This window comes from Balaenoptera physalus (genome assembly GCF_965194825.1).
Source record: "Balaenoptera physalus genome assembly, chromosome: 10".
Classification (NCBI taxonomy): Eukaryota; Metazoa; Chordata; class Mammalia; order Artiodactyla; family Balaenopteridae; genus Balaenoptera; species Balaenoptera physalus.
The window spans coordinates 43,550,853-43,575,315 of record NC_138889.1 but is presented as its reverse complement, the minus strand read 5'-3'; the positions used below and the strand labels follow the sequence as shown (position 1 = coordinate 43,575,315).

General features: G+C 40.8%; 1 protein-coding gene across 1 annotated transcript in view; it reads left to right on the top strand.

Annotated features, from left to right (window-relative positions):
• The window catches only part of DEUP1 (deuterosome assembly protein 1), a 247,949-nt gene that overhangs the window by 81,220 nt on the left and 142,266 nt on the right, over positions 1 to 24,463 (top strand). Inside the window, exons 4-5 of the mRNA XM_082409954.1 lie at positions 2,990 to 3,141; positions 23,050 to 23,103. The gene's annotated coding sequence lies outside the window, so the exon portion shown is untranslated. The remainder of the gene's footprint in view (positions 1 to 2,989; positions 3,142 to 23,049; positions 23,104 to 24,463) is intronic.

The following is a 24,463-nucleotide window of genomic DNA, read 5'->3' as shown; positions in this document are numbered from 1 at the left end:
AAAGCCCAAAAGAATTGATAAAAAAACACCGTGGAACTAAATGATTATAGTAAGGTTGCAGGGTGCAAGGTTATCATACAAAAGTCAATTGCTTTTCTATATACCAACAATGAACAAGTGGAATTTGAAATCAAAAATACAATACCATTTACATTACTACTCCTAAAAACGAAATACTTTGGTAAAACCTAATAAAATATATGTAAGATCTATATGAGGAAAATTACAAAACCCTGATGAAAAAATCAAAGAAGAACTAAATAAATGGAGAAATATTCCATGTTCATGGATAGGAATACTTAATATTGTCAGGGTGTCAGATCTTCCCAACTTGATTTTTGGATTCAATGTGATCCCAATGAAAATCCCAGCAAATTATTTTATGGATATTGACAGACTAATTCTAAAGTTTATGTGGAGAGGCAAAAGACCAAGAATAGCTAATACATATTGAAGGAGAATAAAGTTGGAGGACTTACACTGCCCTTACTATAAAGCTACAGTAATCAAGACAGAGTGATATTGGTGAAAGAATAGACAAATGGATCAAAAGAACAGAATAGAGGGCTCAGAAATAGACCCTCATAAATATAGTCAACTTATCTTTGACAAAGGAGGAAAGGCAATACAATGGAGCCAAGATAGTCTCTTCAACAAATGGTGCTAGAACAATTGGACATCCACATGAAAAAAAATGAATCTAGACACAGACCTTACACCCTTCACAAAAATTAACTCAGAATGAATCATAGATAGACCTAAATATAAAATGCAAAAATACAAAGCTCCTAGAAAGTAATATAGGAGAAAACCTAGATGATCTTGTGTATGGTGATATCCTTTTAGATACAACACCAAAGACATGATCCAATGGAAGAAATAATTGATAAGCTGAACTTAGTTAAAATTAAAAACTTCTGCTCTGTGAAAGAATATCAAAAATGGAAGACGAGCCACAGTAGGAAGAAAACATTTGCAAAAGACACATCTGATAAAGGACCATTATCCAAAATATACAAAGAACTCTTAAAGCTCAGCAATAAGAAAACAAACGGCCCAATTAAAAAATGGGCCAAACACCTCAACAGACACTTCACTGAAGAAGATATATAGATAACAAATAAGCATATGAAAAGATACTCCACATACGTCATCAGGAAAATGCAAATTAAAACTAGATACCACCACACACCTACTAGAATGGCAGAAATCCAGAACACTGACAACACCAAATGCTGTCAAAGATGTGAAGCAAAAGGAACTCTCATTCATTGCTGGTGGTACAGCCACTTTGGCAGATTGTTTGGAGGTTTCTTACAAAACTAAACATACTCTTACCATACAGTCCAGCGTTCATGCTCCTTGGTATTTACCTAAAGGAGTTGAAAACTTATGTCCACACAAAACCCTGGACATTGATATTTATAGACGCTTTATTCATAATTGCCAAAGCTGGGAAGCAAACAAGATGTCCTTCGGTAGATAAATGGGTAAACTATGGTGCCTCCAGACATTGGAATATTACTCAGTGCTAAAAAGAAATGAGTTACCAAGCCATAAAAAGACATGGAGAAATATTAAATGCACATTACTAAGTGAAAGACGCCAGTGTAAGAAGACTACGTACTGTGTTATTCCAACTATATGACATTCTGCAAAAGTCAGAACTATGGAGACAGTAAAAAGATCAGTGGTTGTGGGGGAGTGAGGGGAGGTGGGGAAAGAGAAGAGATGACTGGGCAGAGCACAGGGGTGGTGACAATACTCTGTATGATATAATGATGCATGTATGTAATTATACGTTTGTCCACACGCTAGAGTATACAGCACAAGAGTGAACCCTAAGGTAAATTATGGACTTCGGATGATTGTGATATGTTAATGTACGTTCACCCTTCATAAGAAATGTACCATTCTGGCGAGTGATGTTGAGAATGGATGAGGCTATGCATGTGTGGGAGCAGAGTTTACAAGACATCTCTGCACCTTCCTTTCAACTTTATTATAAACCTAAAACTTCTCTAAAAAAATAAAATTTTAAAGTAAAAAAAAAGAGGTTATGCAAATGGATGGTGGTGATGATTGCACAACATTGTGAAAATACTTAATACCACTAAACAGTATGTACACTTAAAAATGGTTAAGATGGTAAATTTTATATTATATGTATTTTACTACGTTGTAAAACATTCTAGGAGGAGGATTGGCCCAAAGAAACTTGCTGATTATTACTGGAAATGGAAGTTGTGAGCTCACATTTATACTTAATATCTACTCTGTGCCAAGGATGATGTCATGCGTTTTACATTATTACTTCACATAATTAGTAATAATTTAAGTAAGAGCTACTTGTCTATTTGGCAAGCAGTCACTGAGCACTTATTATGTAGGCGTTGAGCTAGGTTTTGGAGATTTCAACGGCAAACAGTACTAGCACAGCCCATGGCTGGAAGGGCTAAGAGTCTCAGGTTCTAGTGCAGGATGCAGACCCCTTACAGCACAAGATGGGAAGAACAGAAGAGGAGCATCTACCCCTGGCTCCTATGTTCCAGGTCCTGCTATACATCTACATACATTATCTCATCTAATGCCCCAGCAGGTCTAAGAGTTAGGAATTATTATCCCCATTTTAAAAAGGATGACCTTGAATTTCAGATCTAACATACCTAAGATTATACAACTGCTTAAGTAAGTGGTAGAGCTGAAATGCCAAGACCAAGTTTGTTATCCAAGGCCCGTGTCCTCTATACACATGGGTTCCCAAAATTGTTCTGTCGATCAAGCTGCCTCAAGGCAGAGTTTCTCCATGAATAAAGAAAAGAAAACAGTAAGGACAATACAGTGAGTTTTCTATTAAAAAAAACACTTTATTCCATTAATAGGCTATTCTATATACTGTAATTTGTCCCCTTTTACATTTTAGAACTAAATGTCTTTTTCTCTTATGAACTGATAGGGATAATAAATGGTAGTTGTTACTCTTTTTTAGGATCCTGATGTCCAAACCCTATTCCTATACTTGGAAAATTCTGCACTTTATAAATCTCATTGGGAAGGCCTGCCTACCTCCAGCCCTGGAAGCTCAGTTTCCTGTCTTCCTTGCAGTGAGGACACAAGCCCCTGAGCTACGCTCCACTAATGGTAAGTTCACACCAGTCTTTGAACCGAAAACGGCACTGTGAAGCAAGGACTGCCCAGCAGCCATTCTGGGGAGGGACGATGGCAGCAGCAGTGGCTATATCTACTTCCAAGGGCCATGTGTCAGTTCTCAGAGCCATCCAGTGGCAGCGTTGGTGATCTTAGCGATTAACCTATGGCGTCGACTGCTTAATGGCACTGGCAGTGGCTGTGTGGTCTTCATCACATCAAAGATTTGGACAGTGTTCTTGATAGCTTGGCCCTAAGTCTCCAGCCCTCCTGGTGATTCTGTGAGCCACACAAAACTCTCATCATAAATTCTTTCCTACTTAAATCTGACAGAATTTAGTTTCTGTTGCTTGCAGCTAAGAACCCTCACTATGAGAGTAGTTATTTGATTGTTTGTTCTAATACCCATTCTTGACAAACTAAAGGGGGTCACATTAAGCAGTTCCCCCAGTTTTTGAAAAGAAAAGAATATTGGTTTACGGAATAAAAAATATTTAGGAACCACTGTTATATACTATAAAATCCTAAGTTGTGCATTCAAAGCTCTATCTAATGAACAACGAAAATGACCTAGACAGAACTGGTATTATCTTGGACTAGTACGGTGTCTAAACAGAACTCTGGATAACCACATGGTCTATATTATTCAGTTGTTAATATAGCCAAAGTAACCAGACTGACTTAGCAAACAAACCAGGTTGACTATATGTCTACATAATTGCTTTCTCAGCTGCTGTGAGAAGTTTGATCCAGTTAACAATATAGATCAGCTCCTCTTTTTAAAAGGTTAAAACAGCATGTAATTAACTAATTACTGTATTGATTTATTATATTTACTTACTGAGTAGAGCTATAGGTTTTCACCAAGCCAGATGCCTGGCATGCACGAAAGACATGAAGCTTATGATCTCAATTATCAAGCATTCTTTCCATCTCCCCTGCAACCACCATTAGTGGCCAACCACTGTGACTTTTCATCTGGGCTTTTGTAATTGCTCCCTAGCTAATTTCCTTTTTTTCTACTCTTGCTCTTCAGCAATCCATTTTCCATTGAGGACCCTAGGGTATTCTTTTAAAACATTAATTGGGTCATATTACTGCTCTGCTATAAATCGTTCAAAAAATTTTCCAGTACCCTTAGCTTTAAGTCCAAAGTGCCTAACACAACCAGGAAGGACCCACATAATCAGGTTATATTTCTAAACTTATCTCACTGCTGCCACCTGCCCCTTGCCACAATGTCCCAAATGTACTGTCCTCTCAACTCCTAAAATGCTTTCATCTCTTCCTGACTCAAGGCCTTTAATGATTCCTTCTGCCTGACATGTTTTTGCTCCCCCTGTTCACCTGGCTAGCCCCTACTTAGACCTCCTGTTTTAGATTCCACTTCCTAAGGGACACCTTCTTTGACCACTCAAGACAGACCACTGATTGACTCTCTCAACACATCTGAAAGTTTTCTTTCATAGCTCTGATTGCAATCTGTAATTCTACATTTATATGTTGTTTACTTGTTTAATGTCTGTTTCCTCTATAATAGTCTGTAGGCTTTAAGAAGACAGGGACCATGCCTTTACCACCTGACATTCAACAAAGCACCTTGTATGGGCTCCTTAAACATTTGTCGAATGAATGAATTAGCAGACGAATCCAAGGCTTATATAATCCCATGTCAAAATGTTGTTCTGGACAGGAAGTGCTGGAAATCACAGAAAAAGAGGGAACTCAGAGGAGCCTGGAAAGCCAAGGAAAGGCTCCTGGGGCAGGGGACCCTTCAGGGAGACCCCAAAGGGTGGGTAAGATGTGAACAGGCTCTGAAGAGACCTGTGGGGAGAAGCTTCATTGCTCAAGGAAAGGGAGGAGCCAGGAGAAAGGTGGCCAGTTAGCAGGAGAGAGTGAGGGGTCACACCTGGATGTCACCTGGATCTGGAGCTTGCTCTCGGATGCCAGTGAGTAGATGGCTTCCAAGTGTACAGGAAGGCCATGAAGCAATTTCGTATTAATCCTGTCTCTTGAGTAGACACATTCATGCAGTGAAACTACTCAGGATATAGACCACCAGGTGTGTGGTGTGGGCATTGTGGCAGATCCTGCAGGCTGGCTCTCTCCATCCCATGCCAGCCCCTGACAGGGGTGTGCTTGCTTCACGCTGGAGCCTGCAAAGCTAAGGTTACATACCCAGACTCCCTTCAGCTTGATCTAGAGTCTATCAGGCAGATAGACCCGTGCCAGATTTGGGAGGAAGTGACATCATGCATAAGAGGCCGCGCTTCTGCTGCTTTTTGCAAGCACAGTTGTCAGAGCACTTGCTTTTTTGCGGCAGCTGTAGCAGAGGTCCGAGAGTCAGTCACTAGCTTCCTGGATATTGAAGGCAAGGCACAGAGTATCCCTTTTGCTCATGCAGATCATGGCCAAGGTAAAGTGATTCCAGGGTGAAAACTCTTGGAGAGCATATGATTTAGGGATCTCTCTTAACTAATACAAGGTTCAAAAGTCACTTTAGAATACAAAAACAGTGTCAATTCAATAATTTAAAATGCTCTCTAAACTTGATTTAAATTTAAAATCAACAACACCAGGTCCTGCTATATACTGGCCACCTGCAGGGCATTCTAGGGTATGGTCCTTCTTTCTTTCCTCATTCTTTATCCAGCTTGTTTTCTAGCATATGATCCCTTGGGGAGTGGATATCAGAGAGGTTGGAAGGCAAAGGAGAGTTTCTCATTTGACTGGTACTTTGTAATATGGCTTCACACTTCCTGGGTCTGGCAGACGTTTAAAGTTTACTCACTTTTAGAGGTTCTTTAGAGACCTTGGTATCATAGTGGTCTTTCACCTGCGGTTTCTCTGATCTGGGCGAACACATGCTATTCCTGCAATTCCTTCCTCTACAAGCTCTAGGGAATGGGTGAGCCACCTCAGTATCATTTCTGTTGAGGTCTCTTTGTTCCTCCGATGATCCTAATGGAAAGGATCAAAGATGGTTCTCCCACTGGCTCTCAAGTTCACGCATATAGCCCACATCCCAGCCACAGGACACATTCACACATTCCTTGCCCCCAAAACTCTGTGAGTGCAGGTCCATCATAGCATAGCAACAACCCTCCATCACTCTGCCACCAAAACAGCTTGCCAGCCCATCTGCAGCCTGTAGATTTTGAGGAGAGGAGTCAAGCCACATCCATGCTGATTCTGTAACTGCAGGGGAAACAGCAAGCTACCCAAATGATTCCCTTTTGGACCCTCTTACTCAGTTTGTGTTAGGTGTTGACTGAAAAAAAAACCCCACACAACCTAAACGTTGCAAGTTATGTTTTATCCTGAGACCTTACTGAAGACTATAGCCCGGGAGATAAGCTCTCAGATAGCTCTGAGGAACTGTTCCAAGGAGGTAAGGGAGAAGCCAGGAAATACAAGAGTTTTTGCTCAGAAACAAAAACAAAAATAAAAACAAACATGTAGTTGACCATCAAAAGACTACTGCTAATCACAAAAAAACAGACATATCAAGTTAATGATTTTAGTGCTTTTCTAAGTGTGAGATGATTCAAGAGTCTGGGCTCATTGGAATTATCCTTTTGATATGCATCTTAACTATCTATGGCCAAAATATGTTTTTCTCCATTGGAATTCCCCCCAGGGCACACCATGGGCAGGGTGGGGGGGGGGCACGGCTGCAATGGCTGATGGCTTGATGGCGGGCGACATTCTTTGTTAACTGAAGTGCAGGCGACATACTTTGCCCCCATAGGAGTAGACACCCTTCCCCCTTAGGATGGGGGCTTGAGACTCATAGCACACCAGCATCTCTTTCTTTAAAAAATTTTCACACCAAATCCTCTCTCTCTACCCTCTACTGTTTTAAGTCCTTGATAGGATTAACTCATCTAATCAGTTCCCTGCCATCTCTTACACCTACTTTGACACTTCTGCAGAGTAATCTGTTTTGCAACTCACTGATCATATTGTTGCTACATGTATACACGTATTCTTAATATCTTTTTACATCATCTCTCCCCACCTCTAATTTCTGCCTTTCTAAGAGAACATTGCTTTGGGGGGATACCCATCCCATCTCTAGCCCCTAGCACGCATCCTGACTAGTATAATCCAATCATAGTACTTTTACCCCCTCTTACCAATGATTGAATCAGGAATTAAGGTTTAAGCTAATCAGGAAAGTATTCTCCTGGTCTGTTATTATCTCAGGTTGAGCTTATGTCCTAAATTAGCCCAGTTATATCAAAAGGCAAGAGGTTCCTTCTCTATTTCACCTGCTTGGTATAAGAAAGGAAGTGTGTTGTGATAGTTGCTACTGGCAGCCTTCTTGTGATCATGAGGAAAACCATCCTGAGGGCAATACCAAACTATGGAGGAGAAAAAGCTGAGACCTGGAAAGCTTATTATGGTGTGGCTGGGATTGTTCTACTTTTAGACTTCTTGTTGTAAGAGGAAATAAAAGTCTTTATTATTTTAGCCAATCGAGTCAGAGTTTTTGTTATTAACAAGCAAAAGCCAGTGATCTTCCATAGATTCCCTGTCAGATCATGAGTCCTGAACCATTCCCTGTGGAAATGGAAACATTCAGTGATGGAAAACAATAAGTAGTATAGCATAGGTCACTTGTTTCTTCCAAGTGACTTTCAAGAACCAAAGGACTGCCCCACATTTTGGGGAAGAGGAAGAGGTAAAAGAAATGCCAGAGAGGCAAACACCCCACTGAGACTAATAGGCAAAAGCTTTTTAAAGTAACTTCTGAAATAATTCTCTATTATGGCTACAGTTCTAATGTCCCAGTTGCCTGGGCCCTGTTAGCAGCACCTGGGCAATTAATGTTATTTGAGATAATTACTTCACATGCATTGTAGAAGCCCACTATGCTTGATTATTTCCTTCCGAATGAAATCTTTAACCTAAATTGTATTAATTTATGAGGCTAGTAGGTATTTTGAAAAATGCAACTGTATTTTGTAGAAAGATACCCCACCAACACATGAACTTATGAACTTCATTTTCAATTAAATAAATGTCTTTATGGGAAATTGCTGTTTCCAGCCAACAAGGCTCTTTAGTTAACCATTTTGTTTTTATTCTATTAAGAGTATTTAATTCTATCAGTTTGGTAAATTACCTATGTACTCTGTGTATTTCTGGGAAGCTCAAGATCTCTTTGTGAGTATGTTGATGTGTTTGATGTGAAGAAATATAATCATGCTACAAGCAATGCCAGTTTGTCTGGCTACCTATAGCATCAATGATAAAAATAGACAGAATGAGACACTTAGGATGGCATCATCTGTATTACGGTTGGAGGAATGATCAATAACCTCTGAATGTTATTTGTATCTTCCCCCTCCACCACTTTAGTTCAGACTCTCATTATCTTGCTGGATTACTACAAAGCCACTGAAGTGGTATCTTTTTAATCTCCTGTCTTCCCCCGCTCTGGTCCAGTCTTCACACAGTTTCCAGATACATCTTACAGGCACACAGCTCCCATCACATCACTGTCTCACTCAAGAGCCTTTAGGGAGCCTCTACTGCCAGCCAAAATCAATGGCATTCAGGGCCCTGGTATTTAAGGGCTTTCTAATGTGACCCAAACACACTTTTCAAACTTTTCTCCCAATCATTCCCTGCATGCACTCTATGATTTAAACCACTGGACTGTTTGCTGTTCCCCAAATATCTTTCCTGCTTGCACTTCTCTGAGCCTTGACTGTGATCTTTCTCCTATGATGATTGTTGTCTTATTCTGTTTGGGCTGCTGTAACGAAAAAATCATAGACTGGGTGCCTTAAGCAACAAACATTTATTTCTCACAGTTCTGAAGTCTGAGAAGTCCAAGATCAAGGCACTGGCAGATTTGGTGTCTGGTGAGGGTCTGCTTCCTGTTATAGACAGCTGTCTCCTCACTGTGTCCTTACGTGGGTAGCACTTGGATGAAGTTGTGTGAGAAGGGTAGTCCATCACTGCTGGAGAAAGTCCAGAAGTTACAATGTGGGGGCAACCATCTAGGAGGAAAAGAGCAAGAGACCTCACAGGAGAGGAGGGTAGGAGAGGGTGATAAGTCTCTGGGTCAGAGAGCTCCAAAGGGCCATAGCAGCTTGGGATCTCATACCCATAGGGCTCTACCTTATCATGACATGACAGGTATCATGACAGCCTTGGGAAAGGTTTCACAGGGTATACAAAGCAATTGGGCTCTAAATGGCTAAAAATCTGCTTATTGGGGCTATTTTTAAAAGAATTGGATGTGTAAAATTTTGAGCATGATGCCAGTAGACTTTTGAACTAATAGATCTCAACATGCAGTGAAGTGATAAACAACCCACAGGTCAATAGACCAAGATCATCTGTAACTCATTTATATAATGTATTGGGTGATAACTAGAAGTTAGTGCCACAGCAACCATTTAAAAATTATTAAATATTCACATTTTAGGAAGTATCCAGCAAATGACAGTACATATTTTTTACTTATTTATTTATTTTTTAAATTTATTTTTATTTATTTATTTCTGGCTGCATTGTGTCTTCGTTGCTGTGCACGGGCTTTCTCTAGTTGCAGCGAGCAGGGGCTACTCTTTTGTTGCAGTGCGCTTCTCTTGTTGCGGAGCACGGGCTCTAGGCATGTGGGCTTCAGTAGTTGTGGCACGCAGGCTCAGTAGTTGTGGCTTCCGGGCTCTAAGGCGCAGGCTCAGTAGTTGTGGCGCACGGGCTTAGTTGCTCCGCGGCATGTGGGATCTTCCTGGACCAGGGCTCGAACCCGTGTCCCCTGCATTGGCAGGTGGATTGTTAACTACTCTGCCACCAGGGAATCCCAATATATAGTTTTTAGAATGATAAACTAGGAAAGAATGAAACCGATTTGATTAGTGATGGCAGTACTTGGGAATGGAGAATGGGGAGAATAAAGTGAGCCTGGATGTCCTACTGTATTTTTATTTAGAGGGAACTCATCACTCACTCTCCCCCTTTTCTCCCAAATAAACGCATGGGAACTCTAATCAGTGTTCAACCCAAGACACCCATGTTAAGGTGTTGTTCAGTATGATGGGGAACAGAGGTTCCCCAATGCTACGATCACATTAATGATGCCCCCTGATGGCTGCTCTGTAAGATGTTTTCACGAAAGGACTTCCCTTCCCAATGAAAGAGATGAAAATGTTGGATAAAATGTATTATTCTTCCATGGGGTGATGTACTGTTAGAATTGTCTATGTAATCACAATTTAAAATGTCCAAAAAAAAATTTAAAAAAAATAAAAAATAATAAAATAAAATGTCCCACAATTTATATTATTCCCCTAAATAGTAAATCTTTTTTGGGAGGGTTGTTTTAATACAGAAAGCTCCTACAGTTTGGACTCGTTTTCTACAGTTACGAGTAGACAAATACCTCAATTATTTGTTAGCATATAAGTCCAGAAGCACAAACAACGATTCCTTACAAAATCAGAGGTTAGCATATTAGAAATTCACAAGTCCCTTAAGAAGTTTCTGGGACATAAGTCATAATATAATATTTTAATTATTGCTTAAAACTCCCTGGGATGTTTCCTAAGTTAGTTTGAAGAGATAGTTTTAATCGTGTGACCCTGGAATCTATTTTTCGTTCAACAAATATTTATTGAGTACTTGCTATGTGCCGGGCACTGGGCCAGAAAATGGGGACATGGCAGTGAACAAGTTCAATGTGATTGCTGCTCTAATTGTGTGGGGAATGATGCGGTGGTCATAAAGCTGCCCAGAACATTTGCCCCTGAAATTGAAGATTCTGACAAGGTAAGACAAAAATCAGTATTTTTACTGTTTTATTTTCCTCTGGTCTGGGCTCCCCTGAGGCTGGAACTGATTGACTCCAGTCGTAAATCCTGTTGGAGAGAAAGTGGGTGTTACTACCAAACGTAAAATAGATAGCTAGTGGGAAGCAGCCGCATAGCACAGGGAGATCAGCTCTGTGCTTTGTGACCACCTAGAGGGGTGGGATAGGGAGGGTGGGAAGGAGGAAGACGCAAGAGGGAAGAGGTATGGGGACATATGTATATGTATAACTGATTCACTTTGTTATAAAGCAGAAACTAACACACCATTGTAAAGGAATTATACTCCAATAAAGATGTTTAAAAAAATAATAATACAAACGAATGTATATGTCAAAACAGAAACAGACTCACAGATATAGAAAACAAACTGATGGTTACCAAAGGGGAGAGGGAAGGGGGGAGGGACAAATTAGGGGCATGGGATTAAGAGATGCAAACTACAATGTATAAAATAGATAAGCAACGACGATATATTGTATAGCACAGGGAATTATAGCCATTATCTTGTAATAAGCTATAATGGATTATAATCTGTAAAAATACTGAATCATTGTGCTGTACACCTGAAACTAATATAATATTTTAAATCGACTATACTTCAATAAAAAAGTGCCTAAAGTAAAAAAAAAAAAGGGGGGGGGGAATTGATAGCTATGTTAAGCATATCAGTGGTTTGGGGACTTGAGGTGAAGCTCCAATTTGCTTCATCAAGGTTCCTGATCTGCCTCAAGGAGCCCACTTCACAGAATCCCACACTCTGACTTATCAAAATATTCATTTGACCTTGAAAACATTCTTGTGGATGTCATGCAGCTAGCAAACAATAAAGTATTTGAGCAAAATGTTTGCATCAGTGACTCCAAATTGACACAAACTGTAGATTGCCTAGGATGAGAAACCTCTCAAAGGCTCATTTTATTTAGTGCCTGCAGGGTTTTGTTATTCTCTGTGCTTAAGATGACAAGCAGCATGTTAATTAAAGAACAGACATCCTTCACTTTACTCTTTTTTCACTAGTTGCAATATTCCTCTTTCTCCCCCAGCTCCCATCCACACTCCTGCCATTCCCAAAAAAAGTGCAAATGAAAGGTTTCACAGTCCTCATGTGAATAATTTGGGGGCGGATACAGTTCTCCTCATCAACCACTTTAAAACAAAGTCAAATCGTGTGCCCTGTTATGTTAAATTTTGATCTTTTTAACACAGGAAAAAATCATTTTGATAAAGGTCAGTGCCTCCTTAATATTTATACACTTGAATCATATTGAAAATGCATTTTGAAATTCTGAAATCTTGAATTAATATGACAACGTGCAAAGACTGTGTGACACCATTTGTAATTCATTAACACATACTTTACAATATATTAGCATCAAATGTGGAAGGCTCTGTCATGGTCCTGGGAAGCCTGGGAGTTTCATCCTGGTTTAGTCTCTAGCACTTTAAGGTTTTGACATGGATGTCCAGAGACAATTCCAAATGATTCTTGCAGATCAGGAATAAATTAATTTATCCAGAAACCTGCTAGGTATAATATACGAGCCTGAGAAACATGCAGCCATCCAGCATATGTTTGTCTAGTTTCAAGATTTTGAATACCAGACTGCCATAATGGGAATGAATTGTGACATGAACCTGGTAAATTGGGGACTGCATCTGCTCTCCCGCACCTGGCATGTGGCTTCCTCACATAGTGACTCTGCAAATGATTAAAGGTCCCTACAGTTCACATCATTTTGAAATAGTGCCTGGGTAACCTCACATGTATCGACAACAGCTCCTGGAACAGATGGAAATCTCACAGTGTCATAGATTTCATAAGTTGTTCTTTGCTGATGCTAAAGCCCGCTGGACTATTTATTTTAATGACATTGTCCTGGGAATCTGAAAACCAGTCTCTGATTTACAGATACACACAGTGTCTAAAACAGTGATTTAATGACTATGCTTAGTTTGACTATTACCTAAAATATTTAAATTTTAGCTCTTAAAAATTCCCAAATCCCCCCAAATCCTTTGGCATCATAGAGTATTCAGAATTCCCCTGAACTTGAAAACTTTTGTAAGGAATACAGCCTAGGAGTTTATGTTTAAAAATATTTATAAGGCTGTTTCTGGTTTTACCATTATTAAAAAGAACGCTGAATCATCTGGATTTTGGACTTGACAGGGCTCCTTCATGTTTATTATTAATCTCTGTGACCAACCTACTTGGAACTGTAGTGCAACATTTTTGATCTGTTGTATAGTGTGTGCGTGTAAGTGTATGTGCAAGGGCATATATGCACACACGTGTATAAGTGTGCAGATCTTTATGGAGCAAAACAAATGCACTAGTGCATGCGTGAGTGTGGGCTTGTCCTTGTGATCATTGTTGCCTGAACAAGTCAACTTGTTCCTTTTTGTTTCTTTGTTTTTTTGTTTTGTTTTTTTTTTATAAGTCAATTTTTATTTTTATTTTATTTTATTTTATTTTTTAACATCTTTATTAGACTATAATTGCTTTGCAATGACGTGTCAGATTCTGCTTTATAACAAAATGAATCACTTATACATATACATATGTCCACATATCTCTTCCCTCTTGCATCTCCCTCCCTCCCACCCTCCCTATCCCACCCCTCTAGGTGGTCACAAAGCACCAAGCTGATCTCCCTGTGCTATGCAGCTGCTTCCCACTAGCTATCTATTTTACATTTGGGAGTGTATATATGTCCATGCCCCTCTCTCACTTTGTCCCAGCTTACCCTTCCCCCTCTCCATATCCTGAAATCCATTCTCTACTAGGTCTGCATCTTTATTCCCATCTTGCCCCTAGGTTCTTCTGACCATTTTCTTCTCTTTTTTTTTTTTTTTAGATTCCATATATATGTGTTAGCATATGGTATTTGTTTTTCTCTTTCTGACTTACTTCACTCTGTATGACAGTCTCTAGGTCCATCCACCTCACTACAAATAACTCAGTTTCATTCCTTTTTATGGCTGAGTAATATTCCATTGTATATATGTGCCACATCTTCTTTATCCATTCATCTGTCGATGAACATTTAGATTGCTTCCAGGTCTTGGCTATTGTACATAGTACTGCTATGAACATTGGGGTGTATGTATCTTTTTGATTTAGAGTTTTTATCTTTTCTGGATATATGCCCAGTAGTGGGATTGCTGGGTAATATGGTAATTCTATTTTTAGTTTTTTAAGGAACCTCCATACTCTTCTCCATAGTGGCTGTATCAATTTACATTCCTACCAACAGTGCAGGGGGGTTCCCTTTTCTCCACACCCTTTCCAGCATTTACTGTTTGTAGATTTTTTGATGATGGCCATTCTGATGGGTGTGAGATGATATCTCATTGTAGTTTTCATTTGCATTTCGCTAATGATTAATGATGTTGAGCATTCTTTCATGTGTTTGTTGGTGATCTGTATATCTTCTTTGGAGAAATGTCTATTTAGGTCTTCTGCCCATTTTTGGATTGGGTTGTTTGTTTCTCTGATATTGAGCTGCATGAGTTGCTTGTATTTTTTGGAGATTAATCCTTTGTCAGTTGCTTCATTTGCAAATATTTTCTCCCATTCTGAGGGTTGTCTTTTCGGCTTGTTTATGGTTTCCTTTGCTGTGCAAAAGCTTTTAAGTTTCATTAGGTCCCATTGGTTTATTTTTGTTTTTATTTCCATTTCTCTAGGAGGTGGGTCACAAAGGATCTTGCTGTGATTTATGTCACAGAGTGTTCTGTCTATGTTTTCCTCTAAGAGTTTTATAGTGTCTGGCCTTACATTTAGGTCTTTAATCCATTTTGAGTTTATTTTTGTGTATGGTGTTAGGGAGTGTTCTAATTTCATTCTTTTACATGTAGCTGTCCAGTTTTCCCAGCACCACTTATTGAAGAGGCTGTCTTTTCTCCACTGTATATTCTTGCCTCCTTTATCAAAGATAAGGTGACCATATGTGCGTGGGTTTATGTGCTTTCTATCCTGTTCCATTGATCTATATTTCTGTTTTTCTGCCAGTACCATACTGTCTTGATTACTGTAGCTTTGTAGTATAGTCTGAAGTCAGGGAGCCTGATTTCTCCAGCTCCGTTTTTCTTTCTCAAGATTGCTTTGGCCATTCGGGGTCTTTTGTGTTTCCATACAAATTGTGAAATGTTTTGTTCTAGTTCTGTGAAAAATGCCAGTGGTAGTTTGATAGGGATTGCATTGAAACTGTAGATTGCTTTGGGTAGTAGACTCATTTTCACAATGTTGATTCTTCCAATCCAAGAACATGTATATCTCATCTGTTTGTATCATCTTTAATTTCTTTCAACAGTGTCTTATAATTTTTTGCATACAGGTCTTTTGTCTCCTTAGGTAGGTTTATTCCTAGATATTTTATTCTTTTTGTTGCAATGCTAAATTGAAGTGTTTTCTTAATTTCACTTTCAGATTTTTCATCATTAGTGTATAGGAATGCAAGAGATTTCTGTACATTAATTTTGTATGCTGCTCCTTTACCAAATTCATTGATTAACTCTAGCAGTTTTCTGGTAGCATCTTTAGGATTCTCTATGTATAGTATCATGTCATCTGCAAACAGTGACAGCTTTACTTCTTCTTTTCCGATTTGGATTCCTTTTATTTCTTTTTCTTCTCTGATTGCTGTGGCTAACACTTCCAAAACTATGTTGAATAATAGTGGTGAGAGTGGGCCACCTTGTCTTGTTCCTGATCTTATGGAATTGGTTTCGGTTTTTCACCATTGAGGACGATGTTGGCTGTGGGTTTGTCATATATGGCCTTTATTATATTGAGGAAAGTTCCCTCTCTGCCTACTTTCTGGAGGGTTTTTATCATAAATGGGTGTTGAATTTTGTCAAAAGCTTTCTCTGCATCTATTGAGATGACCATATGGTTTTTCTCCTTCAATTTGTTAATATGATGTATCATGTTGATTGATATCCTTATGTTGAAGAATCCTTGCATTCCTGGGATAAACCCCACTTGATCCTAGTGTATGATCTTTTAATGTGCTGTTGGATTCTGTTTGCTAGTATTTTGTTGAGGATTTTTGCATCTATGTTCATCAGTGATATTGACCTGAAGTTTTCTCTCTTTGTGACATCTTTGTCTGGTTTTGGTATCAGGGTGATGGTGGCCTCGTAGAATGAGTTTGGGAGTGTTCCTCCCTCTGCTATATTTTGGAAGAGTTTGAGAAGGATAGGTGTTAGCTCTCCTCTAAATATTTGATAGAATTCGCCTGTGAAGCCATCTGGTCCTGGGCTTTTGTTTGTTGGAAGATTTTTAATCACAGTTTCAATTTCAGTGCTTGTGATTGGTCTGTTCATATTTTCTATTTCTTCCTGGTTCAGTCTCAGAACGTTGTGCTTTTCTAAGAATTTGTCCATTTCTTCCAGGTTGTCCATTTTATTGGCATATACTTGCTTGTAGTAATCTCTCATGATCGTTTGTATTTCTGCAGTGTCAGTTGTTACTTCTGCTTTTTCATTTCTAATTCTATTGATTTGAGTCTTCTCCCTTTTTTTCTTGATAAGTCTGGCTAATGGTTTATCAATTTTGTTTATATTCTCAAAGAACCAACTTTTGGTTTTATTGATCTTTGCTATCGTTTCCTTCATTTCTTTTTCATTTATTTCTGATCTGATCCTTCTGATTTCTTTCCTTCTGCTAACTTTGGGGTTTTTTTGTTCTTCTTTCTCTAATTGCTTTAGGTGAAGGTTAGGTTGTTTATTTGAGATGTTTCTTGTTTCTTAAGGTAGGCTTGCATAGCTATAAACTTCCCTCTTAGAACTGCTTTTGCTGCATCCCATAGGTTTTGGGTCATTGTGTTTTCATTGTCATTTGTTTCTAGGTATTTTTTGATTTCCTCTTTGATTTCTTCAGTGATCTCTTTGTTATTAAGTAGTGTGTTGTTTAGCCTCCATGCGTTTGTATTTCTTACAGATTTTTTCCTGTACTGATATCTAGTCTCATAGCGCTGTGGTCAGAAAAGATACTTGATACGATTTCAATTTTCTTAAATTTACCAAGGCTTGATTTGTGACCCAAGATATGATCTATCCTGGAGAATATTCCATGAGCACTTGAGAAGAATGTGTATTCTGTTGTTTTTGGATGGAATGTCCTATAAATATCAATTAAGTCCATCTTGTTTAATGTATCATTTAAAGCTTGTGTTTCCTTATTTATTTTCATTTTGGATGATCTGTCCATTGGTGAAAGTGGGGTGTTAAAGTCCCCTACTATGATTGTGTTACTGTCGATTTCCCCTTTTGTGGCTGTTAGTATTTGCCTTATATATTGAGGTGCTCCTATGTTGGGTGCATAAATATTTACAATTGTTATACCTTCCTCTTGGATCGATCCCTTGATCATTATATAATGTCCTTCTTTGTCTCTTGTAATAGTCTTTATTTTAAAGTCTATTTTGTCTGATATGAGAATTGCTACTCCAGCTTTCTTTTGATTTCCATTTGCATGGAATATCTTTTTCCATCCCCTCACTTTCAGTCTGTATGTGTCCCTAGGTCTGAAGTTGGTCTCTTGTAGACAGCATATATATGGGTCTTGTGTTTGTATCCATTCAGCCAGTCTGTGTCTTTTGGTTGGAGCATTTAATCCATTTACATGTAAGGTAATTATCAATATGTATGTTCCTATTACCATTTTCTTAATTGTTTTGGGTTTATTATTGTAGGTCTTTTCCTTCTCTTGTGTTTCCTGCCTAGGGAAGTTCCTTTAGCATTCGTTGTAAAGCTGGTTTGGTGGTGCTGAATTCTCTTAGCTTTGGCTTGTCTGTAAAGCTTTTAATTTCTCCATCAAATCTGAATGAAATCCTTGCTGGGTAGGGTAATCTTGCTTGTAGGTTTTTGTCTTTCCTCACTTTAAATACGTCCTGCCATTCCCTTCTGGCTTGCAGAGTTTCTGCTGAAAGATCAGCTGTTATCCTTTTCGGGATTCCATTATGTGTTACTTGTTGTTTTTCCCTTGCTGCTTTTAATATTTGTTCTTTGTATTTAATTTTTGATAGTTTGATTAATATGTGTCTTGGCGTGTTTCTCCTTGGATTTATCCTGTATGGGACTCTGTGTGCTTCCTGGACTTGATTAACTATTTCCTTTCCCATATTAGGGAAGTTTTCAACTATAATCTCTTCAAATATTTTCTCAGTCCCTTTCTTTTTTTTTTAACTTTTTTTTTGAAGGAATTCCTTTATTTTTATTATTTATTTTTGGCTGTGTTGGGTCTTCGTTTCTGTGCAAGGGCTTTCTCTAGTTGTGGCAAGCGGGGGCCACTCCTCATCGCGGTGCGCAGGCCTCTCACTATCGCGGCCTCTCTTTTTGCAGAGCACAAGCTCCAGATGTGCAGGTTCAGTAGTTGTGGCTCACGGGCCTAGTTGCTCCGCGGCATGTGGGATCTTCCCAGACCAGGGCTCAAACCCGTGTCCCCTGCATTGGCAGGCAGATTCTCAACCACTGTGCCACCAGGGAAGCCCCAGTCCCTTTCTTTTTCTCTTCTTCTTCAGGGACCCCTATAATTCGAATGCTGGTGCGTTTAATGTTGTCCCAGAGGTCTCTGAGACTGTCCTCAATTCTTTTCATTCTTTCTTCTTTATTCTGCTCTATTCTGCAGTAGTTATTTCCACTATTTTATCTTCCAGGTCACTTATCCGTTCTTCTGCCTCAGTTATTCTGCTATTGATCCCTTCTAGAGAATTTTTAATTTCATTTATTGTGTTGTTCATCACTGTTTGTTTACTCTTTAGTTCTTCTAGGTCCTTGTTAAGCTCTTCATGTATTTTCTACATTCTATTTCCAAGCTTTTGGATCATCTTTACTATCATTATTCTGAATTCTTTTTCAGGTAGACTGCCTATTTCCTCTTCATTCGTTAGGTCTGGTGGGTTTTTGCCTTGCTCCTTCATCTGCTGTGTGTTTCTCTGTCTTCTCATTTTGCTTAACTTACTGTGTTTGGGGTCTCGTTTTCCCAGGCTGCAGGTTCGTAGTTTCTGTTGTGTTTGGTGTGTCCCCAGTGGCTAAGGTTGGTTCAGTGGGTTGTGTAGGCTTCCTGGTGGGGGGGACTAGTGCCTGTGTTCTGGTAGATGAGGCTGGATCTTGTCTTTCTGGTGGGCAGGTCCACGTCTGGTGGTGTGTTTTGGGGTGTCTATGAACTTATTATGGTTTTAGGCAGCTTCTCTGCTAATGGATGGGGTTGTGTTCCTGTCTTGCTAGTTGTTTGGCATAGGGTGTCCAGCACTGTAGCTTGCTGGTCGGTGAGTGGAGCTGGGTCTTGGCATTGAGATGGACATCTCTGGGAGATTTTCGCCATTTGATATTATGTGGAGCTAAGAGGTCTCTTGTGGACCAGTGTCCTGAACTTGGCTCTCCCACCTCAGTGGCACAGCCCTGACGCCTGGCTGGAGCACCAAGAGCCTGTCCTCCACACGGCTCAGAATAAAAGGGAGAAAAAAGAAAGAAAGAAAAAAAAGATAAAATAAAATAAAGTAAAATAAAAAATAAGTATTAAGAAACAATTTTTTTTTAAGTAATGATAAAAAAAGAGAAAACTGACAGACAGAACCCTAGGACAAATGGTAAAAGGAAAGCTATACAGACAAAATCACACACAGAAGCATACACATACACACTCACAAAAGAGAAAAAGGGGAGGGAAATATATATATTGTTGCTCCCAAAGTCCACCTCCTCACTTTGGGATGATTCGTTGTCTATTCAGGTACTCCACAGATGCAGGGTTCATCAAGTTGATTGTGGAGCTTTAATCCGCTGCTCCTGAGGCTGCTGTGAGAACTTTCTCTTCTTTGTTCGCACAGCTCCTGGGGTTCAGCTTTGGATTTGACCCCACCTCTGCGTGTAGGTCACCTGAGGGCATCTGTTCTTCGCTCAGACAGGACGGGGTTAAAGAAGCAGCTGATTCGGGGGCTCTGGCTCACTCCGGCTGGGGGGAGGGAGGGGTACGGATGCGGGGCGAGCCTGCGGCGGCAGAGGCCGGCGTGACGTTGCAGCAGCCTGAGGCGCGCCGTGCGTTCTCCCGGGGAAGTTGTCCCCGGATCACGGGACCCTGGCAGTGGCGGCTGCACAGGCTCCCGGGAGAGGAGGTCTGGAGAGTGACCTGTACTCGCACACAGGCTTCTTGGTGGCGGCAGCAGCAGCCTTAGCGTCTCATGCCCGTCTCTGGGGTCTGCGCTGATAGCCGCGGCTCGCGCCCGTCTCTGGAGCTCCTTTAAGCGGCGCTCTGAATCCCCTCTCCTCGCGCACCAGGAAACAGAAGCAAGAAAAAGTCTCTTGCCTCTACGGCAGTTCCAGACCTTTTCCCGGACTCCTCCCGGCTAGCTGTGGCGCACTAACCCCTTCAGGCTGTGTTCACGCCGCCACCCCCAGTCCTCTCCCTGCGATCCGACCGAAGCCCGAGCCTCAGCTCCCAGCCCCCAGTTGCCCTGGCGGGTGAGCAGACAAGCCTCTCGGGCTGGTGAGTGCTGCTCGGCGCCGAGCCTCCGTGCGGGAATCTCTCCGCTTTGCCCTCCGCACCCCTGTGGCTGCGCTCTCCTCCGTGGCTCCGAAGCTTCCCCCCTCTGCCACCCACAGTCTCCGCCCGCGAAGGGGCTTCCTAGTGTGTGGAAACCTTTCCTCCTTCACGGCTCCCTCGCACTGGTGCAGGTCCCCTCCCTATTCTTTGTCTCTGTTTTTTCTTTTGCCCTACCCATACGTGGGGAGTTTCTTGCTTTTTGGGAGGTCTGAGGTCTTCTGCCAGCGTTCAGTAGGTGTTCTGTAGGGGTTGTTCCACATGTAGGTGTATTTCTGATGTATTTGTGGGGAGGAAGGTGACCTCCGCGTCTTACTCTTCTGCCATCTTGAAGCTCCTCCTCAGTCAACTTGTTCTTGCTTCCTCCCTTTAGCAGTGACGGAAAGCTTTGCATTCAGCCTCATCCGTGTCATGCTGCTTCACCCCTCCGGTACGGTGTCAGGCCTGCTAATTGCTTCCTAAAATCCCTTTTTCCCCCTCTATAGGAATATCATGCTGGGTTTTAGCTGGATACATTGCTGCCCACTCAAATGTACAATTTCCAGTCTTCCTTGCAGCTAGGTATGGACAAATGACCTCATTTTAGACAACAAGATATAAATGGAATTGTGTGGAGTGCATACTCTACCCTTCTTCGACCCCTTCCATCAACCTGCTGCCTGGAACATAACTTGATGACTCAAGCTCCAGCGGCATCATGTGAAAATATTGAGTGAGTTCCACACAGCGAGCTGAAAGGAGCCTTGTTCTCTGACACCTGGGGAAACTCACCAGTCCTTGGCTGCCTATCTTCGGATTATTTTGTGAAAGAGAGAAATAAACCTCTAATTCAAGGCATTGTTTGTCTGCGGTTGTGTGTGCAGGCAAACGGAATCCTAACAGATACGTGTGTCCTGGCCATTTCTTCCATACCTGCCCTTGATGCTGCCTCTCTCCTGCTCTGAACCCGGCCATCCACGTTATCCGTTGTGCTCCCAGGAGCCAGTCCTGCCTGTCTAACATCCTTGACTGGTCACATGAGGCCTGCCAAGATCTGATGACAGCCTCCCTGCCCAGCCTCACGTCTGCCGTTCCTCCTAACCCCAGCTCCAGGCTTCAGCAATACGGCCACACTTTCTCCCACTACAGGTTTGGGTTTGTTCTGTCTAGGACATCCTCCCTGTGCTCAACAACATGGAAATATCAAGTCTCAGCTCAGATGCTCACCCCCCTCTTTGAAACCTTCAAGTTCCCCCAGACAGAGCAAACCCTTGTGTCCTTTCTCTTATACGCACTGCACGGGGTCAAATAATTGTATCACAATCCTTCATGTTAAACTATAAGCTTCTCAAAAGCAAGGAATCAGTTATTTCTTCCTTGTACATCTTGTAACAAACACATATAATCACCCAATGTATATTAACTGAATAAAAATAAAAAAGAATGAATGGGTCAACTAGGGACTCATTCCACTAGGAAGCACTCCCCCCACTTTAAATAACTTAGCTCCAACTCCTTAGTTGTCTAAGTGACAGAACCTCAATTATTTTTTTTAAAAAACCACATCAGCATTTTATACTATACTGTTTTAAATTTTTTATATTTTACCTTCTTTGCCTTGAACCTTCTTAGGGTAAAAAATGGCATAAAAGTATAAAAAAAGTACACGTTAGCTTTAATTACTTATCATAATGGCCACTGTCTGTTTAGCATCTTACTGTGGCAACTTGGCCCTGCCAAGCCCTGTGGTATGTGCTTTCCATGCTTTGTTCTATTTAATTTTTGCCATAACTCTATGAGATAAGTATTATGTTCAGACTCTTTTAGTTGTAAATGATAGGAACACAAGTCAAACTAGTTTAAGCAAAACGAATTTACTGGCTCAATTAGTCTAAGGATCTGGGGGTAGTGGTTCAGCTGGATCCAGGGCTCAAACAGTACTATCCCTATCCCTACCTCTAACCCTACCCTCCTCCCCGTCCCTACCTCTAGCCCCACCCTCGTCCCCGTCCCTACCTCTAGCTCCACCCTCGTCCCTATCCCTACTTCCAACTCTATCTCTATGCCTATCTCTAACTGTATTCCTATTCCTATCCCTAACTCTACTCCTCTCCCCAGCTCTATCTCTATCCTCTCCTCTGTCTCGAGCTGCATCTATATCCCTATCCCTATCCCCATCTCTATCTCGCCAAAATCTCTCTTCCTATAGCAATCATGGTGGGTGTCAACAGACTCAAACTTATATTCTTCCCCCTTAGTAACCCAAAGAAAAGGGAAGCATCTTCTCTACAGTTCTGGGAGTAAAATCCCAGAGAATTGTCTGATTGGTTCCCTTGGGTGTTCTACCTCTCCCTGAAGTTGAGATTGATTAGGGAGGTGGGAATGTGGTTGACCAGGCCCCGGTCATATCCAACCATGCGAATAGAACAGAGCTCAACCCCTACTGAGCTAAGCACGTGGAGTGAGTGTCCCTACTGGAAGGTAGAAAAATGCCTGGCAGACAAAAATGGAAGATTTCTGTTGCAGAAGATTTCTGTTCTCTCCTTACAGATGAGAAAACTGAGCTCAGAGAGATTACTTCATTTTCCCAAGGACACATGAGAGGTAAGTCATGGAGCTGGGATTCAATTCCAGTTCTGTTTGACTCTACAGTCTTTGTCCCCTAACACTCTGCTGAATTACCTTCCTTTATACAGTACTAAAAAGTAAACAGTAAACCTTCAAAGTTTAAGGGATGATGAACCAGAAATAAAGAAAAATAATTAATTTGCTCAAGTTTGTGAGATAGGGCTAAGGCTGTGATCTGAATTGCCCCCACCCCCCATATCCTACCCAACCAAGTTAAGTCTCCTTACCAAAAAAGTATACTATTCCCTTTTATACATTGTTCAAAAACAAACAACTAAAAAAAAACATATGTGAGTCACTTTATGCCTTTAGGGAGTTTACTTTTCATTTTTCTTGAAGCTTTGTTCTTTACATAGATATTTCCTATAAAGATATTTTATACTCAGCTTCTTAATACCTTTTTCTCACTAGACATAATCATAGCAACCTTAAACTACTCAGTTGGATTCCTACGTGAACTCTGCTTGTCTTGGCACTGCTTTAACACTGGTCATGTCTTTTAGTTTCCCTTAGAGAATACAGGCTACCCTTCCTACATACTTTCTATGTTTAACACTCATCCATAGGAATCCTAAAAGATTAAGACATGCCACATCAATATTAAGGGATTTGGGTGCAGGGAAGGATCTTAGAGATGATTAAACCCAATCATCTCATTTCACAGATGAGAGAAATGAGATTCAGAGGTTAAGTGGCTTACCCAAAGTCGCTCCACTGCTTTGGAAGAATTTGGGAGCCTAGTTTTTCTGATGCTTTGTCTAATACTGTGTCATTACCCATATTGCCCCATATCTCATTTACCTTGCCCTGCTGGGTCTTCCTCTCCAGGACCTGAGATGCAACCTCCTCTGAGACTTTGTGGGCCAGAAAATTCAAGCTATAAACATGTGCCCTTGCACATTAGCCATGTGATTAAAATAAAGACGAGACAGACATGATCAAATTCCAAGGAATAGGAAAGTGTGACTGAAAAATGCCAGGGTAAAGGTGTGGAGGTGGTTCAAGATGGCAGAGTAGGAAGATCCTGAGCTCACCTCCTCCCATGGACACACCAAATTTACAACTACATATGGGGTAACTATCTCTGAGAACAGCCTGAAGACTAGCAAAAAAGATGTTCTACAACTAAAGATAAAGGGTAGGGACTTCCCTGGCAGTCCAGTGGTTAAGACTCCACGCTTCCACTGCAGGGGGCACAAGTTCCATCCCCAGTAGGGGAACTAAGATCCCACATTCCACGTGTCGGCCAAAAAATAAATAAATAAAAAGATAAAGGGTAAAAGCCACATTGAGATGAATAGGAGGGGTGGAGACATGGTCTGGCTGGGATCCACAT